This window comes from Mycteria americana, chromosome Z (assembly GCF_035582795.1).
Source record: "Mycteria americana isolate JAX WOST 10 ecotype Jacksonville Zoo and Gardens chromosome Z, USCA_MyAme_1.0, whole genome shotgun sequence".
Classification (NCBI taxonomy): domain Eukaryota; kingdom Metazoa; phylum Chordata; class Aves; order Ciconiiformes; family Ciconiidae; genus Mycteria; species Mycteria americana.
In genome coordinates, this window is record NC_134396.1 from 41750489 (window position 1) to 41776722 (window position 26234).

Consider the following 26234-nt stretch of genomic DNA (forward strand, 5'->3'; position numbering starts at 1 on the left):
AATTTAATCATTCAATAAAGAAGGGCACTGTAGAATTAATCCTGCCATATCTTATCTTCCATGGGTGAACCTTGTCCTTGTTCTGGGAGGGAAGGCACACTTTACATATGACCTCTGTAGGAGCCATGTAGCGCTTTTATTACCATTTTATGACACTGGTGAAGTGGGTTTGTTCTTTTGTGCCTGTTTCACGTGATTCTATCACGAGCGTGTCTCGTGTTTTCTATCCTGCTCTCTTAAGGAAATGAGGCTTTTGTGGTTGCAACCTGTGTGTGTCATCCATCCCCCATTAATCACTTGGGTACCTACCTGTAAGTCAGCTACCATGAAAGATTAGTAGTGCTGTTGGAGACACTAGAAGGTATAAACGTTTGGTCAAAGTAGGCAGCGGCAAAGGAGAGAAGATCGTATTGTTAGTCTTAGTGAGAGAAAAGCACCAGAGTGAGCTTAATTAACCCTTAGCAGGCAATGGCAGATCATGGTGAGGTTAGGGACACTGCAGCCATGGGAAAAGCTTGAGTCTAACCTGTCACCAGTCAGTCCCTTGAGACCGCAGTGACATGAAAAGATCCACTGGAAAGCAGGCTTTGCTTGTTCCCCTGCTTACAGAACACCTTGTTATCTCTGGCTTTCCTGTGTATTTTAGTATTTTAACATTCTGTAGCCCTTGTGAAGGCAAGCAGTTGCTCTCTCAGGGCCAGGAAGCAGAGAGACCTCTGCAAAGAAGCTTGAACCCTGAGTTAGCAATGGCCATGCATTCAGCTGAAGTGGAGATACCAGAAAGGAAAAGAAGTATGAGAAATTAAGACTCCTGAAAGGATCAGATACATGAATAAGCAGAAGCAGCACCTGCTCCTAAGCAAGATCTCCACATACCCTGTTTGACAAATAATGCTAGCTTCCTCCTGGGAGAGGCTGTTCACCAACAGGACATAGCCAGAATGGAAAGACTGGCTTGACTTTGGAGAATGGAGGGACTAAGGAGGAAACGTGAACTCCCAAGTTAAAAAAGGAAGTCAGGGCTCAAAGGTTGCTTCAAGGAGTAACTGCAGCTTGAGGAAGTCACTGAGCACAGGTGCTGGCACACAACAGAAGACAGTGAACTGTGGTCGGAAAAGCCAAAGTTCTTGGGTTTTTTTTCAAGTTAGGTAGGACATAGGCAGGCACTTGCCCCACAGAAGCATTCTGAAGTATTTCAAAAAGTTTTTTCCCAGAAGAAGAATAATCTCTGTGCATATTGCCTTTGACACTGTTGCCATTGCTGCTGAAAAGTGAGGAAAATTTTTGAGATAGGTAGCTTTCTGCTGGACCTGGATAGAAGGCTCTAAATCACTTCATGTAGGTTACATGAGAGCCTGTTTTGCCACCACATCGGCAGACACCTTTTTTTTGCCATAAGCAGAATAACCTGCCTTGAAGACAAACTTGGTATGGCTGTTCCCTCTGACGAATGGAAAGCCACATTTATGTGCAAATAACAGTGAGAGGAGAGTGAAATTTTCATATGGAAGATGTTTCCCATCCATTTCTGGCATGGTGCGAAAGATAATACTCCCCCTTGGCAAGGAAAAGAATTGCATTCTCCTTGGAAAAAAAATCAGCCTGGGCTGGGTGTGCCAGCTATGGTCTCCGCTATGTGAAAAAGAATGGAAATTTCTCTGTTGTTCTTGAATAGAAAAGATGATGAAATGTTAATCATTTCATATTGTCTTGCTGGAACTTGTTAGATTTTAGAGAAGCAAAACAAGCAATGAATGCAAAGATGGTCATGATAATTTTAGTTCTGGAATTTGCTTTGCATATCTAGTTCTCAAGGAGGAAAAATAGCCGTTCATGTGACAAACAGCTTTTCATGTGAAAATGTGTCTGCATCTTTTTTTCTGCTGGTTTGGGAAATATACTTTTTTGGGTTCTGGAAAAATGGATAGCATGAAATTAATAATTTTGGCGGAGTAGCAATATAAAATAAAATCCTGGCCCTACCTTAAATACTAGGAAGCGCATGAGCTCCCAGGATCTAACAGAAGCTGGGCGGCTCACTCGTCCATACCATGGCTGTATATGGTGCTGAATGTAAAGTGGAAAGAGCATTTGGGATAGATGTGTATGTGGCATAACCAATAGCACATTACTACTTTACTGCTGAGATCCAATCATCCAATATAATAATGTAATCGTACAGTCAGATTTGGGGGTGTTGCCCCTTGAGTCAGGAGTATTACTCAGTGTGAATGAGTGACAGAATCGGCCCCAGAGTGGGGTCCGGCTCATGACTGGTGAAAAATGCTACTTGTTACAGAAGGGTTGCTTTTTTGCTGGAATGGACCATGTGAAGAGGCAGTGACAGCTTTAGTAAAGATGATGCATAGGCTGCGGTGGATTAAAAGGTCTGCTTGAGAGTTGTTTGGTTTCCTGACTAAAGACCTGAAAGTAGCTTTAACACAAGGCAAAAAAACCCCCAAAAGAATGGCCCAGCTTCTTTTTTTTTTCTTCACATTTCCTGGATGATGCAGCAAATTGCATGAGGCATTTTGTCTTACGCAACTGCATGTCAGGTTATACAGATGATGCAGCCTGATGTAATTATGCTGGCATATACGGAAAGTTAAACAAGAGGAAACGCATGTTTCTGAATGGCAAGACATTATAGTAGAAATCTGGCTGCTTTTTTTTTTTTTTTTTTTTTTGTAGCAGTTGTGTTGGTTGGCAGAGAAAAAAGATCTAGACTTCATGATGGCAAAGCTGTAAGACGTGGGAGGTGATGACATTGGAGTGGCTGGGCAATTATGTGGTCATGGCCAGCCTGAAGCGGGGAGATGCTTTGCCCCTTAGCATCGAGAGATCAGTATCACTGAGACGACTGCTGCCTTCCCATGTTTCACCAAAAAAAAATGGAGACCTGCTTGCTAGGTAGGACTTCAGTGTCTGTGTTTGTCCCAGGGCCAGATCTTAAGACCAGGCATCCTAAAAGCTCAAGAACCAGTTAATTACAATATTCATGACATTTCTGTGGATGAAAACACTGTTTAGATGTCTAAGTATCTCTGTCCTATCCGATGCACTTTCTACAACCCACCATCCCCTGACTGTCTTTCATTCTTGCTCGCTTACTGCCTTTCTCCAGATAGCCTGATAATGAGTGCTTCTGGCTTTGTGCTTTTTTGTACAGAACAAAACTGATGAAGTTAGAACCCATGTTATATTCTTGCAGCAGCAACAAACAGTTCTATAACTTTTTCTTCTTCATATCCCCCTTAGCCCTGTTAGACATGGATGCTTGTTCCAGTAGAAAAGAAACATAGCAGAAGCTGTATGACTTGCTTATTCAAGAGGACGAATGAAAGAGAGGACATCAATCAAGAAAATAACCCGAGTGATTACTGGAGAAGGTATTCAGTCGCACATCTCATGAGGTGCTGTTACTCACAGTTTGCAATACCAGTGACCCAGGTACTTTATAAAAACACTGATGAAAGCTAATTTCAGTGTCTTTCTAGCAAGTTCTATTTTGGGGTACACTTATCCAGCTGGAGAAGGGAACCTGAAGCTTGCCAAAGGCTAAATTAGCATTTTGCTGGGTGGTTTGTGATGTGTAGCCCCAGGGCTGACGGGGTGGCATACCTTTGCATACCTTACTGCACACCGCCCAGCAGGACCCCAATGTGGTTTGCAGGTGACGCCCGAGTCACCCACCACAACACAGGATCAGATTGGGAAACCCTGTTTGATGGTATTCGCTGCAATCACATCTGCTTGGGACGTGCTAGTGAAGTGACTATTTCTGCTCCTCTTACTTCTCTGACATGTTTAGAATTTACAGATTTCTTGTTTTCTCCCCTTTTCCAGCTCTCACAAATGTATGGGAACCATTTCACTAGCTGCCTCTGAAACTCTTACAGCTGCTTTTAATTACTCACAGTTTCCCTAAAAGTTATTTTTAAGATTCTATTTTTGCCAACATTTGATATTCACACCCAATTCGTAACTTAATTAAGAGCTCCACCCTGAAGTAATTTGAAATAAATTCCATTCTAGGTGTTATCATACCAAGATCATAGGTCTAGTCTCCCTCTGCAAAAGCTAGTATAAATTCCAAGACATGGTTATCCTGACATTAACTGAAAATATTTCTATGACCCATGTATGAGCTGAACCTTATCACCTGTTCATATAGGATTTAGTAAACTTATCTCCTGGTCACAGGTGGGAAAAATGACCCTATTTCTCTCCTAGACACTTTGCATTATACAGAAACCTGCATAAAACCTGTAGCAGGCAGCTGCATTCTCACACTTATCTGTCTGGGCTTATTACTCTTTCACTCTGTTAATTAGTGTAATTAATTATAATTAAAGAGTCATTTTCAAGTGATACATCAAACAGTATATATGCCAGCGTTTCCTGAACCTCCAGTGGCCTTGTCCTTACTGTGTGGATACCAAAAGTTGCTGTGCAGGCAGTGTAGATGATTTAACGTCCATAGTTTTCACCCAGATGTGTAATGCTTTATGGCATTTTGGTTACATCTGCATGCGGTCTGATGGTGGTTTGGGAGCTCCTGGAGCTACTGCTGGCAGGCTTCTCCACAGGAGCCCCTGGAGAACCAGGTGGCCGTGTGAATACAGCATGGTGTGGGTACATTTATTTGAAGTTTAAGTTCATTTGACTGTGCAGTGTGTGTTGCAGAGATGGGTGATTTCTTTCCTTCTGCAGCTGGTGCTCACTGAGCTAACCTGAGATGTTTGAAATAGCAGCCGTCCTCCTGGCTGAGCTCACGCTGCCCTGCAGCCCTCGCTGAGGGACGGCTTTCTAGCTTTTCCACCGGTGGTAGCTGCATCCTCGGGCCCTTCTGACACTATTGCAGCTCTTTCTGTGCAGACCCATGACCCCTACAAGAGTTGGCATCTGCACCTTTCACAGCCTATCCTCCTTATAAAGGACAGTTTTCTAGCACAGATTTCCCTGCAGGACCTTCTCTGTTGGGAAGCTGCTTGCCACATTGCTTGGCTTTCTTTGTCAGCCTTGAGATCATGCCTCTTGGCCTGCTGTAGTCAGCGAGCATCTCTCTTTCACACTGACACTTTGACTTTTCCCAGTTGCAACTTCTGCTGTTCCAGCTTTCAGTTTGGGAAATCTGAGCTGAATGAGTCAGTGAAATCGCTGTTCCAGCCCTTGCATATACTTCAGCCACAGCTAAATAAATTTCCTGATGGGAACTTGGTTTCCTCTTGCTCCTCATGTTCCTGCTGGGGACTACTGCCTCTGCCTCCTCAAACACCTGCTGGTCATCTCCTGCCTCCCTCCAATTTCTCTTCCAATTCACCCTATGTTTAATGGAAGAAAAGGACCTGAAATGAGGGTGTTCAAGAAAATGCAGAGCAACAATAGGTTGCAGTGGAAAACCAGTAGGAAAACATGAAGACAAGGAAAGCATGAGATGCAGAAAATATTTTCTTCTGAGACAAATAATTAAGCAAGTCTCTCTCTAAAGGGTTGCTCATGACCTGTCCCTGACATAGTAGCACAGTTTTCTGTTCACTGAGTTCTTAGAATATCCTGATTTGGAAAGGACCCAAGAGGACCATCGAGTCCAACTCCTGTACTCTTGCTTAGCTGTTGTTCAATCAAAACATATTTTGTAAACTGTTGGGCCAATTAATGTTTATTTAGAAGGAGAAGAGGGAAGTGCTCAGTGAAGTGTTTCACAGTTCCAGTGAGCCCTGGACATAGGCTAAGCATTGAAAGACTATGTCTTTTCCTGCTTCAGATCTTTGAATACTGTCTCAAATCCTTTGAGATGCAGCCAGTCTGTGGCTAAAACTGGTTTTACCAGTGAAAGAAAGAAAAAAATAATTGTGGAAGGAGTACAGTCTTTCAATGCTTCGTATTCTATCTCAATCTGCAGAAATGGGTGCAGATCTGTCCATGACCTCCCTATTTGTCTGACAGTGGCACATGCTATGAACAGATGTTACCTTTCATTGAGGAGTCACACTTTAAGAGGCAGATTTTAAACAATGGTCTCTATTTTTACAGCAGCAAATGCGGACATCAGGAACTGTAGGAGCTTGACATCAGCTAGACATCTAAATATGTGCTTGTGCCTGCAGGCAAAGTACTCAGACATTTAAATTATAGGAATTACATCGTAGTTATTTGTGTGTACAAAAGTGGATAGGTAAACCATGATGAAAACCCAGATGCCAAGGTTTTATTTTGACTGCATTTGCCCACTGAAGGTTCTCTCTCGTTTTTACCATTCCCATGTTGTCCGGTGGAGGCTACAGCCCTGTTAAATATATTGAAGCATTATGTAAGCCATGGCATCAAACGACTGACAAAGCTAAAGCTATAACATTCCACTTGTCTTGCAGGAAAACTCATTTTTTCTTAATGGCCAGTCAGTAGTATTTGTCCCTTAAGGAGGATATCCACAGTGGGAAGAGGGGAATGCACTGCATGCATTAATAAAACTGCGTGTAGCTCAGACATGATACCTGCTTGCAGTCCCACGGACCTTTCCAAAAATCTCCTGGGATGATTGGGGGATACTGCTTCAGCTGCGTTCTGCTTCCTAATTTTTAAATTTTTGCTGAAGCTGAAACCACCTTGTATTCATGGGTTTTCTAGCCTGTGTTCGTTAGCTGTCCCTGCTGTCTAGTGCGCTGACTAGGCTGTCTTCCTTCACTGCTTTCCTCATACCTTATCTTTGTAAAACATAAAATGTATCCACTTAAGTTGGTGACTGTCCTGGTAACATTTCACAGCGACACGTGGACTTCATATCAGACAAAGCCACGCGCCATCTGCAACAGAAATGCACGGACACTTGCCAAAAGTGTTGTGGCACCTTTCTTCGTATCAATACCAAGACAGAACCAAGCAGTCCTGCCCTCCGTGAGCGTGTTTCCGTCTGAAGCATTGGTGGACGCACTGTGTTCAGTAAGCGTTGCTGGCTCCTCGGCAGGCGGTACTTTTCGTTACAGGGCTGATGTCTGACGCTAGGGAATGGGATGCATTCTCCAGGTGAATGATGGCATGTTGCCAGGCCCCCACAGACCCCAGCGCACCAGCTCTACCGTTACCAGTATATGATCACCTTCAAGCGAATCGAGTAATCTGTGTTCTCCGTGTACTCTAAGATTTCTGGTTCTGTTCGGAAAAAGAAAGAAGGAGGGCTGTGGAAGAGCTAGCAGAGCCTTCTCCTCTCTCCTCACCTTGCCTCACCTTGCTCCTTCTCTCCTCTTTAAAATGCATGCCATTTTGTGTCGCAGACTAATTCCTCCTAAGGTCTGGGGGTGTCTGGGGTTGCAAAAGATGTTTTCTCTATTGACTAGGATAGCTTGATGGGGTGGAAGCAACCTCTGGGGAGATCTGTTAGAGAGAGTATAATAAGTACAGTCAGTGCTAGCAAGGTCAGCAGGAGGAAAGAATAAACTCGAAGGAGGTAATCAATGTTTTGTGTAGGTTTAAAAATTGTCTGATTACTAATGACTCATGGGTAGTAAAGCGAAAAATTCCTACACCCGAAGGTAGCAATAAATACATTAAATAAAACCAGCTTTTTCTGAATGTGTGGTTTGTGATGTCAGGACAGGTACCTCAGTTGATGCTGAGGTATTATGAAGTAAAATAATGAATCTGAAGAATTCATAACAGATGAAATAAGACTGCACTGATAAGCTCCAGCTCTCTACAGCAGCAGAGGTAAAGAGTCACCAGATGCAGCTTGGTTTTCTCATGGCTAAGTACGGCCAGTTCTTTGCCTTGTGATGGTTGCATTATTACCCAGCTTTAACCACTTTTGATGCTAAATAGTCATATGAACATTCAACTAATAGGCATTTGTGGGACTGCATGTCAGAAATCAGTCTTCGCATTTATTTGTTTGCTGTCCTGCCTCTTGGGTAGGATTTTTAATGCACCTAGTTCAGTGAGCTGTATAACACACATTGTGTGGTGCCCTGGCAGCCGAGGGTATGCGGCCAAGGCTGGGAGCAATGGGAATGCAACTGCAGTGGTGACAGGGCTTTTGCAGCAAATCAGCCTCCCCCCTGTCCTGTCCTGCACAAGATTTGCAACGTGGATGGGAATAAGGAGGTGCCAATGGAGGGCCTATATCCTATTTACCTGATCTCCCTTAGGAAATCTATCCTGTTAAGTGTGTCAGTGTCATGGTATTTTTCTTTTGTCTTTGCTAGCCAGCTTCTGCTGTATTGATAAAACTAAGGCTGTATCACAGAAAGAGAATAGTAATACAATGAAGTAATTTTGCTTCTTTTTTTTTTTAAAGAAACTGGCTGTACTCTGTGGATTTTGATTCTTCCCTTCCCTTTCAGATATGTTCCATGTAGTTTATGTGGTTTAATTGTTGCTTGGGTTACCGCAGTTGTGTTGCTTTCTTAGACAAGCCAAATAATACCTTGTCTTTTTTTATTTAATGTTTTGAGAAGAAAGTACATAGCTTTATAAGCAATGTTAAGCTTAACTGACAGTCAGTAGCGTTAAAGATAAGATTAGATGCAAGAAATCTAGTGCAATATATATGGCCATAAAGTGCTGCTTCAATTCAACTAGTTGCTGTAACAAAGTTTTGTTAATAAACAGCAGTCCTGCATAACTATTCAATTACACTGAGGAGCTTGCCTGGATTTGGAGTTGCTTCATTGGTCAGACAAGTGTCTTAATGATGTTCAAAATAAGAATAGCTCAAAGCATATAATAAGAGCTGTCTAGGAGCCTTATTGATTTCCAGCAGGTATTTCCTATGGCAGCTTCATGCAAACTGTTCTTATCCTGTGTTTACACGTTCTACCATCCTGATTGCACCAGGTTTATACACCCAATAAAACATGCACACCACACACTCCAATAATGTGCAGAACAACAAGAGGAAGTAGAGGTGGCACAATAAGACTTAAGCTGCAAATGAGACAGTTGTATGATAAACACACTTTACATATAAAACAGCAAAGCAGGCACCAGAATTTTTTCCAGAGGGCTGTGTAAGTAATTAATAAATAATCAGTAGAAGAAAACTTAGATGAACTTGTGTGCCTGAAATACGCACGTGTGTCACCTACTTGTGTGCGCATCTGTGTTGCTCGCAAGGCAAGCCCAGCTGGTGTGTAGAGCAGGACGAGAGCCCTGTCTGCACCCCCTCCCTTGCTCCTTGCCGCGCCGTAGCAAGCATTGCCCAGATGTGCCTTTGTCTCACCTTCCTCATATTCCCACCCCACTTCTCACACATCGCTGTGGCACCTTACAGTACTCACCCTGCTTCTGAACCCAGGTGAAAGGAAAACCAAGCTCCTTCCTGAAATAAATGGCTGCAGCAGCCGAAGCAACTGTCTTGCACACGGATTGTGAGGAGGCTGGGGAGGGAAGTCATCTGGGCAGCTGCAAGGTGTTGGGTCTGAATGCATACATTTGGCATTGCCAGAGGAAGCTTATGTGGAGGTACATAGATGTACGTGCTTGTGTGCGTGTTTGGGTGTGCCTAAGAGAGACAAGTACAGTCAAAAGATGCAGGAACACCACAAAAGTGCACAGAGAAAGAGAAGCCAGTGAGTAAAAGCTGGAAGTTTTGGGTGTGATACCAGACAGAAAAACAGTTGAGACTCTGGACAAAGAAACTGCTTTCTATTTTTGGATTTCTAGTGCCCTGAAGGAAATTGTACATTGTACAGCTTCTTTTCAAATAAGTTATATTGCAACCATACCCGAGTCATCATCTAGTTCTCCTCCTGGTGGAATGAATTTGCAAAATCTTGAACGTCAAGAACCTGGCTCATGCATTCAGGCATTGATGAAAGCTTTGAGCATATCTATTGATAAAATAGTGAAAACGCAAAGGCTGGATTAATTTAGTTGAGAAAGTTGATTGCAAATCTCACGGGACAAGGCTTTCATGTGCAATTTCTCATAAATATTACAGCTGCTTATAAGAACTTTACATACAACCTTTTTCAAGGCTTTGTATTTTAAAACTTCCTACTTTTCATGAACAGGAGATAATAAAATTACACGAAGCAACGATCTAATATTTTTTTTTATGTTCCCCTTCTGATCTTGCCCTCCTTCACCCCTGAAAAAACTTCATTATGTATGAGGGTCTTGTAAGTTTAGTTGCTTCTTTTTTTCTCATAATTACTTTGCTCAGTCTTACTTCACACAGCTCAGGCCTTCTGTTGTCCTCAGAGATGTAGATAACATACTCCAGTCTGGTGTTTGGTTTTGCAGGCACCAGAGATATTTTTAAAAGAGAGGGAAACATTTCAATAAGCATACTTTTCAGGGCATGCTGTTAAATGCCTCCTGATTGCTGAAGTATTGTTCTGAGCTATGTAATGCTACCAGTAACAATTAACAATTACATAGCATTTTCCATCTGACTATTTGTTATCACTTAGAGACTTCATGATGCTCCTACAAGTTTGATTCCTGTGTCCCTATTTTACAAGAATAAGGTTACTATAGAGATTCATGCCAATTGTCCAGATATCCACTAGGTTTTTTGTTCTCACTTTTCAGATCCTTAACTACAGAGGACTTTTAGAAGAGCCAAGAATCTGCAACTTCAAAGAAAGGCAATGGATATTTAAGGACATTTACTGCTTCTACATACCAAAGGTCCAAGCATCTTTAACTTTTTAGTTTGGAGCTGAGTGAATTATTTTACATTATGGCTATAACCCTGATTTTGAGTCCAGTATGTTCCCAACTACCTTTCCTCTGAGCTCTTTGGCAGAAGGAAAATACTTCAATCTTTTTCCAATTATTATTTTGTCAGCTGTTATGTTACTGTTGGTTCTTTTTTATGTACAAGAACAGTTATATTCTGTGCCTCCTTAAAGTGTTGCATGCTAATCAAATAATCAAGTGGAAAATAATTTCAGTAGGTGAACCTCCAAGACAAATATTAAAACTGTCTTCAGAGTTAATCACTCTTCATTTCTTAAGATTCTGTTTTCCCTTCTCTGAGAGCCTTTGTGTAGTGGTCTGACTACCCAGAAAAGAGGTATTTCATATTCAACAGCATGGTTGTAGGCAAAATATTGTGAAGGTGAAATGCACAAATCAATCAGGAGAAGAATTAACCCAAATTGACAGTATATACCTAGATTGTATGAGATCAGTGCCAATGATTTAAACACAATGGCATTTTCCAGCGTGCGAGCCAAATTAATGCTTTGGAAGACATGTGTACACAGTTTGTGTTTAGGTTAATGCTCCCTGATGCCTCTGAGTGCTGTGTGAAGGCTGACTGAAGCTACGCTCCAAAAGGCAGTCCCAACATGGATAAAACAAAATGTTCCCATGGTCTGAAGTGAACTTTCTCTCTATCTTGGTGTACTTCTGGGCAGAGAGCTTAATTAAGAGTCTGCTGCACACCAAAAGTGTGCTTTGTAAGTGCACCTCATAGAGGCACGTGTTAGTATCTTGAGCCAAGCATGATGTCAGGGTCATAATTTGAAACCCTCACCTCAGCTTTAGTAAATGCTGTGATAACAGCAGCACATGCTTTTACACGAAATATGCTGTAGCCCTAGTGAATGAATAAGCTCTCAAGGCAACACGATCTGCAGACAGTGTGAAGTTGAAGCATAATATTTTCATGCACTGCCTGCAAGGGAACTTTCCATTTATTATATGATGTAAACAGCTTTTCCGTAAACTGCCTAAAACATCTCTTGGAAAGGTTGGTGAGGAGCTCCTGGACCTCAAGACTGTGAATACTGTTAATGCTGTTAATAATTGTTAATACTTGTTAATACATAAGGAGATAAAAATGAGTCATAGTGAACTGACTTTTCAGGGGAAATAAAATGATGATTAATTTAATTTCCTAATTTAAAACTGATTGTGAACCCCACTGTTTAGTAAAATATCCATCAGTCCATGTGATAATATTAACTCACCATTCTTTTTTATAGGCTCTGTATACCGTGATGCCAGAAAAAACGCAGAGCAAAGCAAAACAAAACAGATTTGTTCCTCTAGGCCAATGTGATTGGTGTGTTTGAATGTGTAGAAGGCAGCTAATGTAAAGAATATCCAAATATAGGAAATATCCAGTATAGAATACCCAGATTTTGTATACACATATGTATATATGTGTATACAATATGCATATATGTGTATGCAATATGTATATGCATATGTATATATGAGTATAAAGTGAACTAAAGAAGTAAAGCAAAACCCTGTTGAATCAGAATACCAAAATATTTGTGAAAGTAGAGTGAAGAACTACACTGGTGATTAAACATAATAGCCATTTTCTGTGGTGAGATTTCACACGGGGTTCAAACTCCTTTGAATGGTTAAAATCCTTTTCCCTTGTTCACATGAATATGGATGCTCAGCCATTTTCAAAGTCTTTGAGACAAGAACTGGCTCAAGCTTCTCAGCAATTTAAGCAAAATGAATCATGAAGTAGTAGCAGGAGCATGGCTGAGAGGGGCTAGTAGGAGCTGCGGGTGCTAGGAAAGGCAGCGAAGAGCCGAGAGGTGGTGTAAAGGGCTCTGAGGGCAGGAAAATGGGGGACTCGCAGTGATCTTGGTGAGCCTTTCAGCTGTCCTGGGCTCTAGAAAATCTGTTTCTGTTGGTCTCACCATGTGGAAATTGTATCACAATGTCTTCATAAAGCCAGTTTCAGAGACTCTGTTTGCTTTTTTTACTGGTCACGTTTGGCTGAGGTTTTAGCAGTACTGGAAGGGTCTCAAAAATGTTTTTGTGTAGATTTGTAAAAATATCTTTCAAGTTTTATTGATGTGAATATTGCTATGAATGTGTCTACTTAGCTGCTTATGAGACATATCCCATGCAGTTGCATTTTGCTGCTTTGGTGGCATATCAAAAATCTCCTGGAGTTGCCTGTTGTGTTTATACTGACAGCAGCTGCAAGCACAAGTGTTGTCACCTCTTGGTATTTTTATCATGAATCTAGCAATATGTGGTGTTTTCTTCAGAGCCTTAAAATCTTGAAGATTTCTGGAAATCCGCCTTTGTTTTTGGCATACACATAAAGAGAAAGTGGAAAATACAGTTTTGCAGGGGCCTGAAACACTTAACACTTTCATACTGAAACTAATTGCATTTTTCAACCTGCCTTAGAAGTCAGAGCCCTTACAGGAAGGTTGATAAAGTCAAGGCTGTCAGTAATGCACATTATTTTATCCCGGTGTTCCCTCCTTCCCCCACTATTCCTGGCCATGGTTTTAGCATGCCTTTTGGGTAATTTAGGATATTTCTAATTGGGATTAGACCCATAGTTTGGTGATCTTGTACAAAATCTTAACAGATTGTGAGGCCTTGGAAAGGCCTGGTGAGCTCTGAAAAAGTTTTGAGCTTTTGGATGCTTACCTGCTTTGAATGGTCCAAAATCTGGAATTTTCAGAGGGTATGATACTTCATATCATACCTGGCAGAGACCCACTCTGCTGCTTGCTGAAAAGATACCTCTTTGTTGAAGCAATTGTTGGAACACAGTCAAAATGAGCATTTCGTTAAAAAAAAAAAAAATTAGAATTAGGCTCTCGGTAGTTATAATGCCTGTCAAAAAAACCCAAACAATTTCCTCCCCAAATAAAATTTCATAACCAGATATATAAGGTCATACTGAATGTGGGACAGATATCAGATTAGCAATGCAGTGGAGCTGTTTAGCTGATTTGTGTTTGTAACACAGCCTTCAAGCACTCGAAGGTGCTGCCAATGCATGTTTCCCTTATGACAGTTTTAACACAAGTTTTTGTGTGAAAGGATCTGTGCGTGCACTCTTCAAAATTTCCCTGTAACAAGCTTCTCCTTGCATATATCTCTTCTTGTCATGGTTTAACCCCAGCCGGCAGCTAAGCACCACGCAGCCGCTCGCTCACTCCCCCCCAGTGGGATGGGGGAGTGAATCGGAAGAGCAAAAGTAAGAAAACTCGTGGGTTGAGATAAGAACAGTTTAATAATTGGAACAAAATAATAGTAATAATAATAATGAATTGTAATGAGAAGGAAAACAACAAGAGAGAGAGAGGAACAAAACCCAAGGCGGGGAGGGGGGATAAATAAATAAATAAAAATGATACAACTGCTCCCCACCCGCCGACCGACGTCCAGCCAGTCCCCGAGCAGCGATCGCTACCCCCCGGCCAACTCCCCCAGTTTATATACTGGGCATGACATCATATGGTATGGAATAGCCCTTTGGTCAGTTTGGATCAACTATCCCGGCTGTGCCCCCTCCCATTTCTTGGGCACCTGGCAGAGCATGGGGAGCTGAAAAAAGTCCTTGACCAGTGTAAATACCGCTTAGCAACAGCCAAAACATCAGCGTGTTATCAGTATTATTCTTATACTAAAATCCAAAGCACAACACTATACCAGCTACTAGGAAGAAAATTAACTCTATCCCAGGTGAAACCAGGACACGGTTATGTGAAATGTATGACAACAGAACCCGCAAACATTTCCATGGGCTGAAACCTACAGTGCAGCAGGTGTTTAGAAAATCCAGCTCATATCAGGTAAGATTAGCAGAAAGTGGGATGAAAAATACAGTTCTTAGCATACTTACCTCTCTTTTCTACTTCCTGCATACTGCAGATTGCTTCTCTTGAGTGTTTTAAACTCAAAAAAATGGAAACACAAACTATAGCTTTCTGTCGTCAAAAAATGATAGGGATCTTCCTGCAGGTCAGGAACGGTGATTTGTTATCAGGCAAAGCAGAAGGCACTCCAGGTTGAGCAAAAGAGTTGAGAAAAAACAGGTAAACTATATTACTGTTCTTAAAGGAGACTTCCAGGGGACCAAACAACCTTGTAGAAAGTAGTAGGAAAAAGAAACTCCCTCTTTTATTGATGGTGACAGCTGCTGCAGTCTCCTGCAGGTAGCCTGTTCGCTTCACTGTAATATCTGTGAACCTTGGCATGGTGCATGAACTTCTCACACTTTCTGCTGTACAAATACAGAATAAAATGAAGGCTGCTGTGCCACAGACTTTGTAAATATTGAAAGGAGGTGGAGCAAAGTGCGCTGTAGCTCAGCTAGGAGCATTACCTGGTGCAAGGTAAGGGTTTGTGCACTACAGGATGTACTCACTTCTGCTCAGGTGGGAGCAGCTTAAACCTCTGCAGCTTACCTATTCAGATGGGAAACCACTGGTCCTTTCTCAAAGGAACTAAATCTAATAGGCATATCAAAAAATATTTAATACCCTAACTTTAAAAAAGCAGGCTTTATATAGAGAATGTTATGGTATAGTGAAAGAACAATATGACCAAAAGATTAATTGAACACAAATAATCCGATGCACCTATTTAAACTGCTCCCAATGACAACAGATGTAGCCACAGAGGCATGGTGAGAAAGGAATGGTGTACTTCATGCATGTCCCAGAGAGGGCAGTGCACTGACACTTGCCTGTGAGGATGCTGGGACTGTTTAGACATCCCCTAAAACTGTAAAGAGCACTGTGTATTTTTATTCTTAAAGATTTGGCTTCTGACCATTTTGAAAGTACAGGAAGTCTTCTGTACTCTGCTAACTGGTCACATACAATATTAAGAAGCCCACCAGTGCTGGAACACTATATAGGAAATTTCTATTGCTCATCCACCATCACCTGGATTGATTTAATAAGGGGATGTTATGTGAAAAATAAAAAAAACCCCTCTAACAAGTAGCTCCCCCGTCAGTTCAGAGGAAATACTGCAATTATCGGGGACAATGGAGTAGCGTGGATACTTGTAAAGATGGCCTTGGTTAATGTGTGGAAAAAAGCTCTTTTGAATGCAATTAAGCTTATGGCAAAAAAATGAATTGCTGTTATCCAGGTTGCTTCTTTTCTTCCCCACCAGGGTATAGCACTTTGCGGCTGACTGACACAGGTTTGAATTTGTTTATCAAATACATTTTGCAAAGACAAAACCACTGAATGCTCTGAAACAAAGGGAATGTTTCCTGTTCTTTTACAAAGGAACTTGCAAAATCTAGCACTGTAATAATGCCCAGCCAAGTCTTTTGCAATATAATGAGTGTTCAGCTAAGTAATTCTTTAGTATCCATTAGAAAACTGCATATGGCAAGGCAAACTATAGACCTTGAACATTAATGAAAAGTAAGTAATAGAATAGAAGCTACAGGTACACACTTTGTTAAATTAATTAGAAGAGACTTTTCATGTTTGTTAATGAGAATTTTTATTACTTCCATGTATTTATGGAATGTGTACTAATTTCCAAGGCACTAGTCATGCAGAAATGAGATGACTTATATAGGAGTATAGTTGTTTATGTGCTGGAGAGGAGAACAAAGTTTGGAGATCCCTGGGCGAGGGCTGGGCATGCATGCCTCTGGAGGCATAGAGTTGCAGAATCACTCGGGCCAGAATTGACCTTGGGAGATCAAGAAAGTCATCAAATGCCCTCCTTACAGCACAGGGTTCAGCAAACAGCAGTTTTGCATTCAGCTCTTTCAGTGCATTTATAGACTTGCAAAGCCTTAGCTTACCCCCTTTAGCCTTCTCATCTCCAGACTGCAAAACCCTGGCCATTCGAGTCTCTCCTCACAGGGGAGGTGCCCTTGCTCTTTATGTTGGCCAATAACTTGCTACTTTGGCAAACCAACATTTTGTATAGGGAAGACACTCTCTGTCTTTCCTCAATACTGTTCCTAATGATCCCTAATATTATATTATGTGTTTTGACGGCTAGTGCATGCAGAGCTGATCATTTCAGGGTACTGTCAGCAGTGACCTTGTCGTCTCCTTTCTGTGCCCTGACTGCTAGCTCAGGGTTCAACATGAGTTTGGGGTCAACACTACTTAGGTTTTTTGCCTTAATGCTTTATTTTTATTCACACTAAAGCTCATTTGACCTTAGTTTTGTACAGTGTTGTAAAGTCTTTACAGAGTTCCTGGCCAGTGGGATGGCATTTCACTACTTCAAAGAGTTTAGTAGCTTGTTTAGAGATCACCCTCTTTACTGTCTTTTCTAGGTCTTCACTGAAGGCATTGAATAACCTGGTTCCTGGTGGGATCCTGCTCCTGACATGTCTCCTCCATGGCAAGTTACCTTTAAGCCCTGCCCTTTGCTGCTTACCCTTTAGCTAGCCCAAAAGACCACTTCCTCCAAACCCCTGGCAGGTTTGTCCCTTAATAACCATATCCCCCCCCTATTTTACCATTTAGACCCTATTTTACCATTTTAGACCCTATTGTACCATTTTACCCCCTATTTACCAAAATAGAAACCTATTTTACCATTTGAGTAACTTTGACCTCTCCAAACACATGCTGTTGTGCTTTGACCCACCTTTACACAGGCATGTGTGCTCTTTGTTGTATTTCCATTGCTATGGTTTCCCTGGGGTTTGTGAGTCACCCAAACACAGACTAAGCCAGGGCAGAGCTGTCTAGCCCGGCTGCTGCTGGAATGTGTGTACTGTTGTCTCTCCTCGACAATTTCTTGGGCCTGTGTCCTCAAAACACTCACAATATTTGACAGTGCCAGCTAATAAGTCTGACAACATCTCAGGGTTTAATACTGCTGGAGGTGAAAGGGCTAGGGTTATTATACTCTTCATAATTAGCTCCTCACAAAAGCAAGTGGAGCAAACTTGTGCTCCTTTTGATGTACAAAGGTGTCTAGTTTCACCTAAGACTCTTTTTGGTTTTCTCTTTTGTTACATGCTTTTAAGCATGAAGAAGCTGGACAGTTGAGTCTTGATTCTCCTATGTCCTGTCAAACTGTATATAATATAAAGTAAGCTTACTAAACAGTTGCCTTACAGCCCACTTCTCCTCCCATGTTTTATAAGGTAGTTTCTCTGTAAGAGTGACAGCACGAGACTGCATAGAGCAGGAACCTCAGGTGATCATCCAGTGTGGAGTCTGAGCAGAATTTAGGTATTTTGCATTGTAAGTGCAGCTCTGAGGATCCATGCACGCTTACAGGTTCTCTGTACGCAGATGTCATGTATGTGCACACTATTGGCACACCACTTGCAAGGCTGCTGACTGAATCAAATTGTACTACGAAAGGAAAGGAGTGTAAATGTCTGTTCTGGTGTGACCATCTGAAGTCACTGAGACGCCTCCTTCTTCTCTGTGCCTAACGTCTGAACATCTAATGTGTCAGTGGGTTGCTCCGGGGCCCATCAAACACCTTTCCTCAGGAGTGGTTCCAGAAGACATTGCAGCTCTGGGGAAGGGTCAGGTCTGGCCGGATTAGGAACGAGTTCTCCACAGGCTTATTCAAGAGAAGTATCTTAGTTTCTGTGCCTCATCGTACTGGTAAAACAATTACAGAATCTATGGTGGTGAGAGCTTTTCTTAGATGAAAGGCAAGCTCTTGGGTGGAGAGTATAGAAATACTTCAGTTGTAGAAGACATTGGAACAGATGCTCCTATCCTGTTTCTCCGTTGATCGTATGCCTCTTTCCACACCAGCTTCTAGAAATGGCTTAGTACTGTTTTGAAATTGTTTTCAAAAGAGTATTTTATAGCAGAGTGTCAGTGAATGAAACAACCAGAGGCCTTACTTATTTTTGGCTTCCGTCCATTTCTGGGTGTGTTGCTGTCATTATATTCTGTATAACATCTGTTCACTTCTTTGGGTGAATGTTGTACAAGACAGTGCTGAAATGACAAAATAAACTTTGACTGCTGTGAGTGATTAACTTTCCTGCATTTGTATTTATCTGGAATATTTTTCTGTGTTCATAAGCAATAGAGTCCATATTTTCTTTCTCACTTTATTATGTAAATTATGCATTATATAAATTATGTATAAGTTCTTATATCAGTACTAATACATATATTTAATCAGCCATTTTTTAGTAATGGAAATTATAAGTAGCTTACCTACCTTTTTGGGTCTTCATTCAGTTCCTAATGCTATGGTGTGTGACTTCCCATTCATAACCTGAAAGTTTCAAAGAATGTCCATCTTTATTTGTATCAGTAGCATCCATCAACTACTAAACACATTTTTCCCTTCTAGTTTGTTTTACTGGTATTTCAATGGAAGGTGATAAAAGTTCTAGTCTTTAGCAGGTTAAAATTGTATTTCAGGAATGGAAAGGCAAGTATTTCTGCTTAATTAATGACTTTTTTTATTACAGTAGGTAGAAAGAACATGGAAGACAAACTTCAGTTCTGAATTTACTTTTCCAGATGTATGCTTTGGGTTAGACATTCACCAAAAAGAAGGGGACATTCTTGACCATAGCAACACTCAACACATGCACTGAGGGAAGATACAAGAGTCAATTTACTTTGTAAACAAATAAGTTGCTAAGAATAAGATTTTCAGTCCAAGTGTGTGTTCTACATGCAGATGCTATGGCTGTAGTGCATGCAAGTAGATCTTAAGCCTTATTTCTGCGGTCTGGACTTGGGCATTGCTAGCAGACAGTTGAAGGACTATTCACTCATGATCCTTCAACTATTTTGTGTAGTGATTTTGTGACTGGTGCTGAAGCTGTGAGTGGTATGGAGTTGTGGCAGTGAAGCAGGGAAGGGGGGGTCTGCAAAGCACACAGTTTAGTGAAGGTTCTGGGCATTAGTGTGGCCCATAGGATGGCTGCCAAGGAGCTCTCTCTGGACCATTATATTGAGGCCGAAGCTTATCCAGGCTCAGAGAAAAATGGGTTAGCCAGGAGCCACTTTAGCCATCCTTTGCCATGGACTCTGCGTCTGTGCTAGGTCTCTGAGGACACTTGAGGTGTCTGAATGCGAACGCAAGCAGCAGAGGTGTGGAAAAGGGGGTGCAGAAGCACTTGAGATGGGTGTGCAAACAGCATAGTTTCTTTCATCTGCATTAATTCCTTGAGAGTACAAATAGGATATGATGCTTCAGTCATCATTTAGAAACTGAACTTGCAACTCCCAACTTGGCATGTTCAGAATTGCCGGCTGCTGTTGCTCAGTTCAATCTCTCTTACTGTGCACGTTTTTCTCATCTCTGTCTTCTTCAGTTTAACTACTTTCTCATATTATAGCAAAAGATTTATGCAGTCAAGGCACGTTAGACTTGCTGCACTCTCATTTATCTTATTAGACATATCAGGTTAGTCTGATATGGTGAAACTTTGGCCTAATAACGTTTCATTTTTCCCCCATTTTCCATGCATCTTCACATCTGTAGAGAAATGACTATGTGCTTCTTAAGTCTCCAGCTGTGTTCCCATTAAGTTAGAGGAAGGTTTGATTTCCTCTTTATCCATGATCTGTGTTAACCATGCTGTGGGTTGGGTACGCTGTAATTGCTAAGGGTCTCAAGAGGCATTCAGGTGCAGCTGCTGCAGATATTTCTATTAATCAGGAGAACACTCTCATCCAAGCTGAAAGGTGACTCTGACTGTGTGTTTTTACACCTACTGCATGGGAAACACCCCTTGTTACTGTCCACGGGAGATCTGCACATGGGAGAGCTCTCTCAGCTGTGTGTTGGGGAACATCTGAAAGGAGAATGTTGCCCTTTGTGTCTTTGGACATATGAGCCTTACCACATGGTCCTGCTCATGAGAGCAAACAATAAAAAAGTGCTATGTGGGATTATTTGTAAAAGTAATTGCTTGATTTTTCTTTCTCTTTTTTTTTTTTTTCCTTTTTTGGTAGTGGGATGCATAACTTGAGTTTCGAGGCCACTTGGAGCCAGGAAGAAATCTGTCCCTGCTTTCGGAATCATTCCTCTATTGCATTTTAGACCATTCTTAACTTATTAAAGACTTAAAGGACATCTGGGCTGTCAAGGAGGGGGTGACAGGGGGAACAAGGAGATAAGTACAGGCTAAATGACAGGAGAGCCTTCTGCACAGGCTAGTAAACAGCCTGGGGGGATCAGGCCCCCTGTCTGTAGCATGACAATGGCGACTGGAGAGAGGTCTGCAAAGAAGAGATTAACTCTGCAGCCCAGATAACCTTATTGCCTCTGATAACAAAGATTAGGTATTTCAGCCGCTTCCTGCTATATACTGTACAACCAAGACAAAAAGAAAGTGTAATTCTCGTTGTGAATAATCTTGATTTCTTTTCTCCCAAAGCCGTTTAGGCCAAAGCTGCATATAAGAAGCAGCTCTTATTTGAGCAACAAACCATATCAATTAAAAAGCTCATTTATCAAATGTCAAAATAGAATCCACTGAATCAACAAACTTGAAATAGCAACACATCACTGGCTACTGATGTTGATCATTATTATTAGACTGTGATTGTTATTCATGTTCTTTTGTTTGCACTGTAACTGCAAGAAAAAAGTTGGTCTCCCTATATACCCCCTGAAAACAATATGCTGGTTTCTTTTTAGGCAAAATGTTAATAAATAAAACACTGTAAAAGAAAGCTAGAAATAGACTCCACACAGGCACCTATAGATACAACACTGGTAAGCCCTACTGTTTCATATTCACAGTGGTTGTATCCAGCTTTCTGCAGTTAGCATGCTGTGGCTTAGCTACTGTCTGAGGGATCAGGGTTCCCATGATTTAATCATTGTCTGAGATTTTAATTCCTGTTCCAAACAAAAGGACAGGATTCTTGGAGTGTTTCAATCCAGAGACTGTGACCTAGTAATTTCAAATCACTCAAGTGGCTTGTTGTGAAGCAGTAAAAAAAGATCCACCTTTTCACTCTTACTGTTACTGGGCAATTTCCAGCCTGCAAAAAGGAGATGAGTTACCAGGGCTGGGAGTCGTTCAGTAGGGCAGAATGTGTAAACAGAAGCCCAATTTAATTAATTATAGTGTATGTTTTTCTCCTTCTCTATCTCTGTACCCTACTTCTCTGCTGTTTCGTAAGTGTGTGAGGGGAGGGGGGCAGCGAGACATTTCCAGGACCCAAACCTGCCCTACTTTGCGTTTTTCCTTCCAGATCTGCATTATTTGTTCAAAACATTCTTAAAAGCAAAAAACAAATGAAGTCCAAACAAAAATCAATACGTAGTCTCAGCTCTAGTGTCTTCCTGTTAATGGCTAAGTTGAAATTCAGTAGCAAATTTAAAGTCTTAGCAGGGCAAGAACATGCTTCAAAAAGAGTTAAAGCCAACCGTAGTGAAGACAGAGCAGTGCTTTGAATATGCAGCAGAGCTGAAAATATGACTGTATATACAAGGACAGAGACAGGCTCCTGTCATGAGAATATCTGTTTCCATATGCCAATATCAGTATTTCATGGGGTTATGAAATGTACAGAAAGTATTGATTTCAGAAGGTGTCTCAAGATACCTTGATAGAGTCCTTCAAGCAAAAAATATTTGACGTAATATTTCTGAAAGAATGATATATATAGACCTTAATTAACAAATTTAAAGAAAATACAGATGGGGATTGTTCATCTACACTCAAACACACACACAGACTCAGCCAAACTTTGGCCTGAGCTGGTGCTTGGACTACCTGCAGTATGGCTGGGAAGGAAATTGTTTCAATGGCCTGGTGAGGTGTGCTATGGAAAAGTCTACCTTCAAGACTGCACTTGGCTTTGGCAGTTCTACTGCACTTTCACCTTTGAAAAGCCCCACCAGCAATCACTGATTCCTTCTTAGAAAGCTTAAGTCTCTGTCTCTCAGCAGGTGTGCCCTTGAGATATTTTAAGTTCCTTTGAAGGTCCTGTAGTACCACTAGTACAGTGTGATTTTAGATTTATTTTCTGTTGAGAAACTTAACAATCTGCATCTATTCAAATTGCTGGGATTGAACAAATCTAATGAACATTTAAGGGGACTTTGGCTAAAACAGAAAGAATTAAGAAAAAATAAGTAACCCTACCTAACACAGATATGCACAAGCATGCAAAAAACTGGATCAGATTTAGTTGAACAAGATGAGGAATACCTGAGTTTCTGTTGTATTTGCATTTTGATTTACAGTAACTGTATCATTTTTCTTGCCTTTTATACCCAAAGATATTAAAATTTTTCAGTATTTACCAGACTAAAGATGTAACACGTGGGAAGATAAATGCAAGATTAGTTCAGAAGATTTTTGTCAGATCAACTCCCCTACTGTCTAAATTAGGAACCTCCTGTTTGATGCCATAGGTAGTGCTCAGCATCGCTTCCCAAGGTGGGAAGCTAATCCTTGCACCCTCAGAAGGGGCACTGCGTTCCCCCAGATGACATGTCTCTTCATGGCAGGATTACCTGACAGAGAGTGATGCAGAGCTCAGCAAAACAAACTTTATTATAAAATGTCCTACTTGGTGATGAATTGTTAGGGTCTGTCTTTCTTCAACACACAAAACTTAGGCTTTGGCCAATTTTGGCAGATATAGGAGGAATTTGCCTTGAGCAACCACAGGGGAAGCATGCTTGTTGCTGTTCCTCATCAGTGATATTAATATTCCAACAAATACACTCAACAGAAAAAAATGTCCTCTCTGGTTGTATATTGCTGGGAGGTGAATAGTGCTGCACTATTCTCTGGCGAATCCAGGATCCTGATTATATAGCAGATAATATATTAGAGAGGCAAAATGAAGGAGGACATGTCCAACCTTTTGCCCCACCAAGGGGCTGCTCAGCTCCAGAGCAGCCCAGTGCGCTGGCCTGCAGACACAGGGATGCGTTTGGGCCCTGAGGACATCAGTTCTGTTACTTCACTTTCTCATCTTCCTCTAGCAAGGTTAGGCCTCTCTGTATGGAGTAAAGTCCCTTAATTTATGACCAATAAAATCTGCTGTAACATGAAATGGGAAATGACTTCAGATGAAAAGTGTATTACTGCTCTAAGCCTATTGAAGCTATTTGTGTTATCTACTGAAGAAGGCATTTTAACCAACTCCTCAAATGCTTTTTAATGTTTAATTCCCCATCACTTTGAGGTTCTAATCAAGATAATATGTGTGCTTCTTGGTATTTCAAGCTTAGATCTACTTGGTGAAAGTGCAAACAGAAAAGAACTGCTTTAATACTCTAATTTGGCTTTAAAACAGGCTGTTAGAGAAAAGTATGTGTCTGAGAGTGTTTTTTCAAACTAATGATTCTGCCTTTAACCAATATTTAACAAACCTCGTCCAAAAATAATAGGAGAGGATTCCTGTAGAGAGTTCAACTGAAAATTGTCTAGAGCAAATTAATCTTTCAATTAGCTCTAATTTTAAGTAAGTGTTTTGGTAGAATGTGGGGTATCCCTTAGGGTGTGTTAGGAACAGCCTGAAGGGATGTTACAGAAAAACTAGAGGCAGTGTAACACATCAGGTATGAAACAATAACATCTTGCTAAGTGTCCTAAAAACACACCTCGCCAACTGAGCTTTGTCCTATTTTTAAAAAGGCCTTTAAGAAAGTGTAATGATGAAAATGTGACAGCACTTGACAGTACTTGAGAAAACAAAGTAGAAAGGTCACAGGCACTTAGCTTTTAATTATGTAAATATTTTATTCTTGCAAATATTTAGCATATTGTGTTTATCCATAAAGCTGGAAATGAAAAGGTGGGGGATGAAAACAACATCACAAAGTGAGTGCAGAGCAACAAAACAGGCTAAAACATATGCTCTGTATCTCAGTCAAATACCTAAGAACATTGAAGCAAATCTGCAAGGTATTATGGGGAAGAAAACAGGCTAGCTGCCTGTTAATGCAGCAGAGGTGTCTCTTAAGTCTCCATTTTTATTGTGCTGGCAGACAGTTATTTTTGCTTAGATTTACTTTATTTTGGATAAATGTAAAGAACACAGAACAAATCTCTTTGAGAATAAGTGGGGTAAACTGGAGCAGGTTTTCTCTCCCTCCTTCTTTCTGTAAGTTTTGGGTTCCAACAAATCACCTTTCCACTGCAATAGGGCACTCAGATGAGAAGGCCTCATAGAAGAAGGTGCCCAAAGAAAAAAGCAAAACACCTTTTCTTTGTGATACTGCAGTTGTTACCAAAGTGACAGGAATATGACAAATATTTCCATCCCAGATCTGACTACTGACAAAAGCACCCAAGGGAAGGGCCCCAGGGAGGTCTGTGCCATCCCGAAGTCTACCCCACTCATCTTGATGTGGCCGTGAGGTCCAGCAGGTCAGCCAGACATCCCCAGAGCAGGTCCAGCTGTACCACTGGTGACTCACAGGCTTTCCTGCAGTTGCCTGAAGAAGGAACAGAAACCTGGCAACCCAGTGAGGGGGACTGGTGGCTCTGCCACTGAAAAAGATGAGACAAAATGAACTCACAGGGACCTCAGAGCTTTGGAGAAACTTTCAATAAGATTCAGAGGTTGTGAGTGGAAGTCCCAGGTGCGTAGCTGATACAGTTATACTGTGTGGGCTCAGGATAGAGGTTGAATTCAACACATCTTGCTGCTGATCAAGAGAGTTTTTTCTGAAAACGATGCAGCCATTTTTGGTGTATTTTCGAAATAGTTCATGCTATAGTAAAAAACAAACTTGATTACTTGTCTCCTATTTTTTGTACTGCTCTATCTTAGTGTGAAGACTGAGTCATCCTGGGTTTTAATTTTCCTCATACCACTTCCATCTTCTGTGATAAAGCAAAATAATCTCTTACGGGTAAATGCTTGCAAAATGGCGTTGAGAACTGAAGTTAAAGAACAGGAAACATCTATTTTGGGGCTCTAATTCTAAAGACCTTGGCACAGACAAGATCTCTATAATAAGTTTCAAAGAATATTTTATTGTTATTTCCTGCTACTGTGTACCAGTTGAGCTATTTATGTAGCTTACTTACAAATGAAATACTGACTGAGTGGCAACCAAGTCCACAACAAGTGGACAATCATGGCTGGATAGATCATGTATCTTCAGAAACGTTGGTAGAATTATTCCACTTTCATAAGTGATAGAGCAGCCTGTTTGTAAGCCGGGAGAGAAAGGGAAACATGAGATGAAGGGTGTAGAAAGCGAGCATAACAGATCTAAAAGTCCTGCTCTTAGAGCTTAATTTCATGTCAGGTACAAAAGGTGCTGCGTGGGATGTCAAGAGATGTCGGGGGGAGCGGCACACAGCGGGTGGCCCTGGGACAGGGCTTCTTAGCAATGCGGGCACAGCTGAATTTGGTTCCTGGGGAAGAGCAGAGAGTAACTCACTCCTGCCTTCAGCAGAGCAGCAAAGTTAGCTTTGCGCCATCGGAAGGGAGGGGGCTGGCAAGGTCAGCAGGGGCTGGAGCGCCTATACCTGAGGGTACGAGAGCATCTCTCAAATCATCCCGGGCAAATTTCTTCTCCAGCCCACGTGGTTGCCCTTCCCATCTTGCTCTCCTCCCACTTCTGCTTACCACCTTTTTCCTCCC

General features: G+C 41.4%; 1 long non-coding RNA gene across 1 annotated transcript; it reads left to right on the forward strand.

The window, feature by feature from the left end:
• Positions 1–2620: 2620 nt before the first annotated feature.
• Positions 2621–17138, forward strand: LOC142422093 (uncharacterized). The gene is made up of 4 exons (XR_012779045.1): positions 2621–2910; positions 3259–3450; positions 10534–10589; positions 16994–17138. It is a non-coding gene; the product is annotated as an uncharacterized LOC142422093 (long non-coding RNA).
• The last annotated feature ends 9096 nt before the right edge of the window (positions 17139–26234 follow it).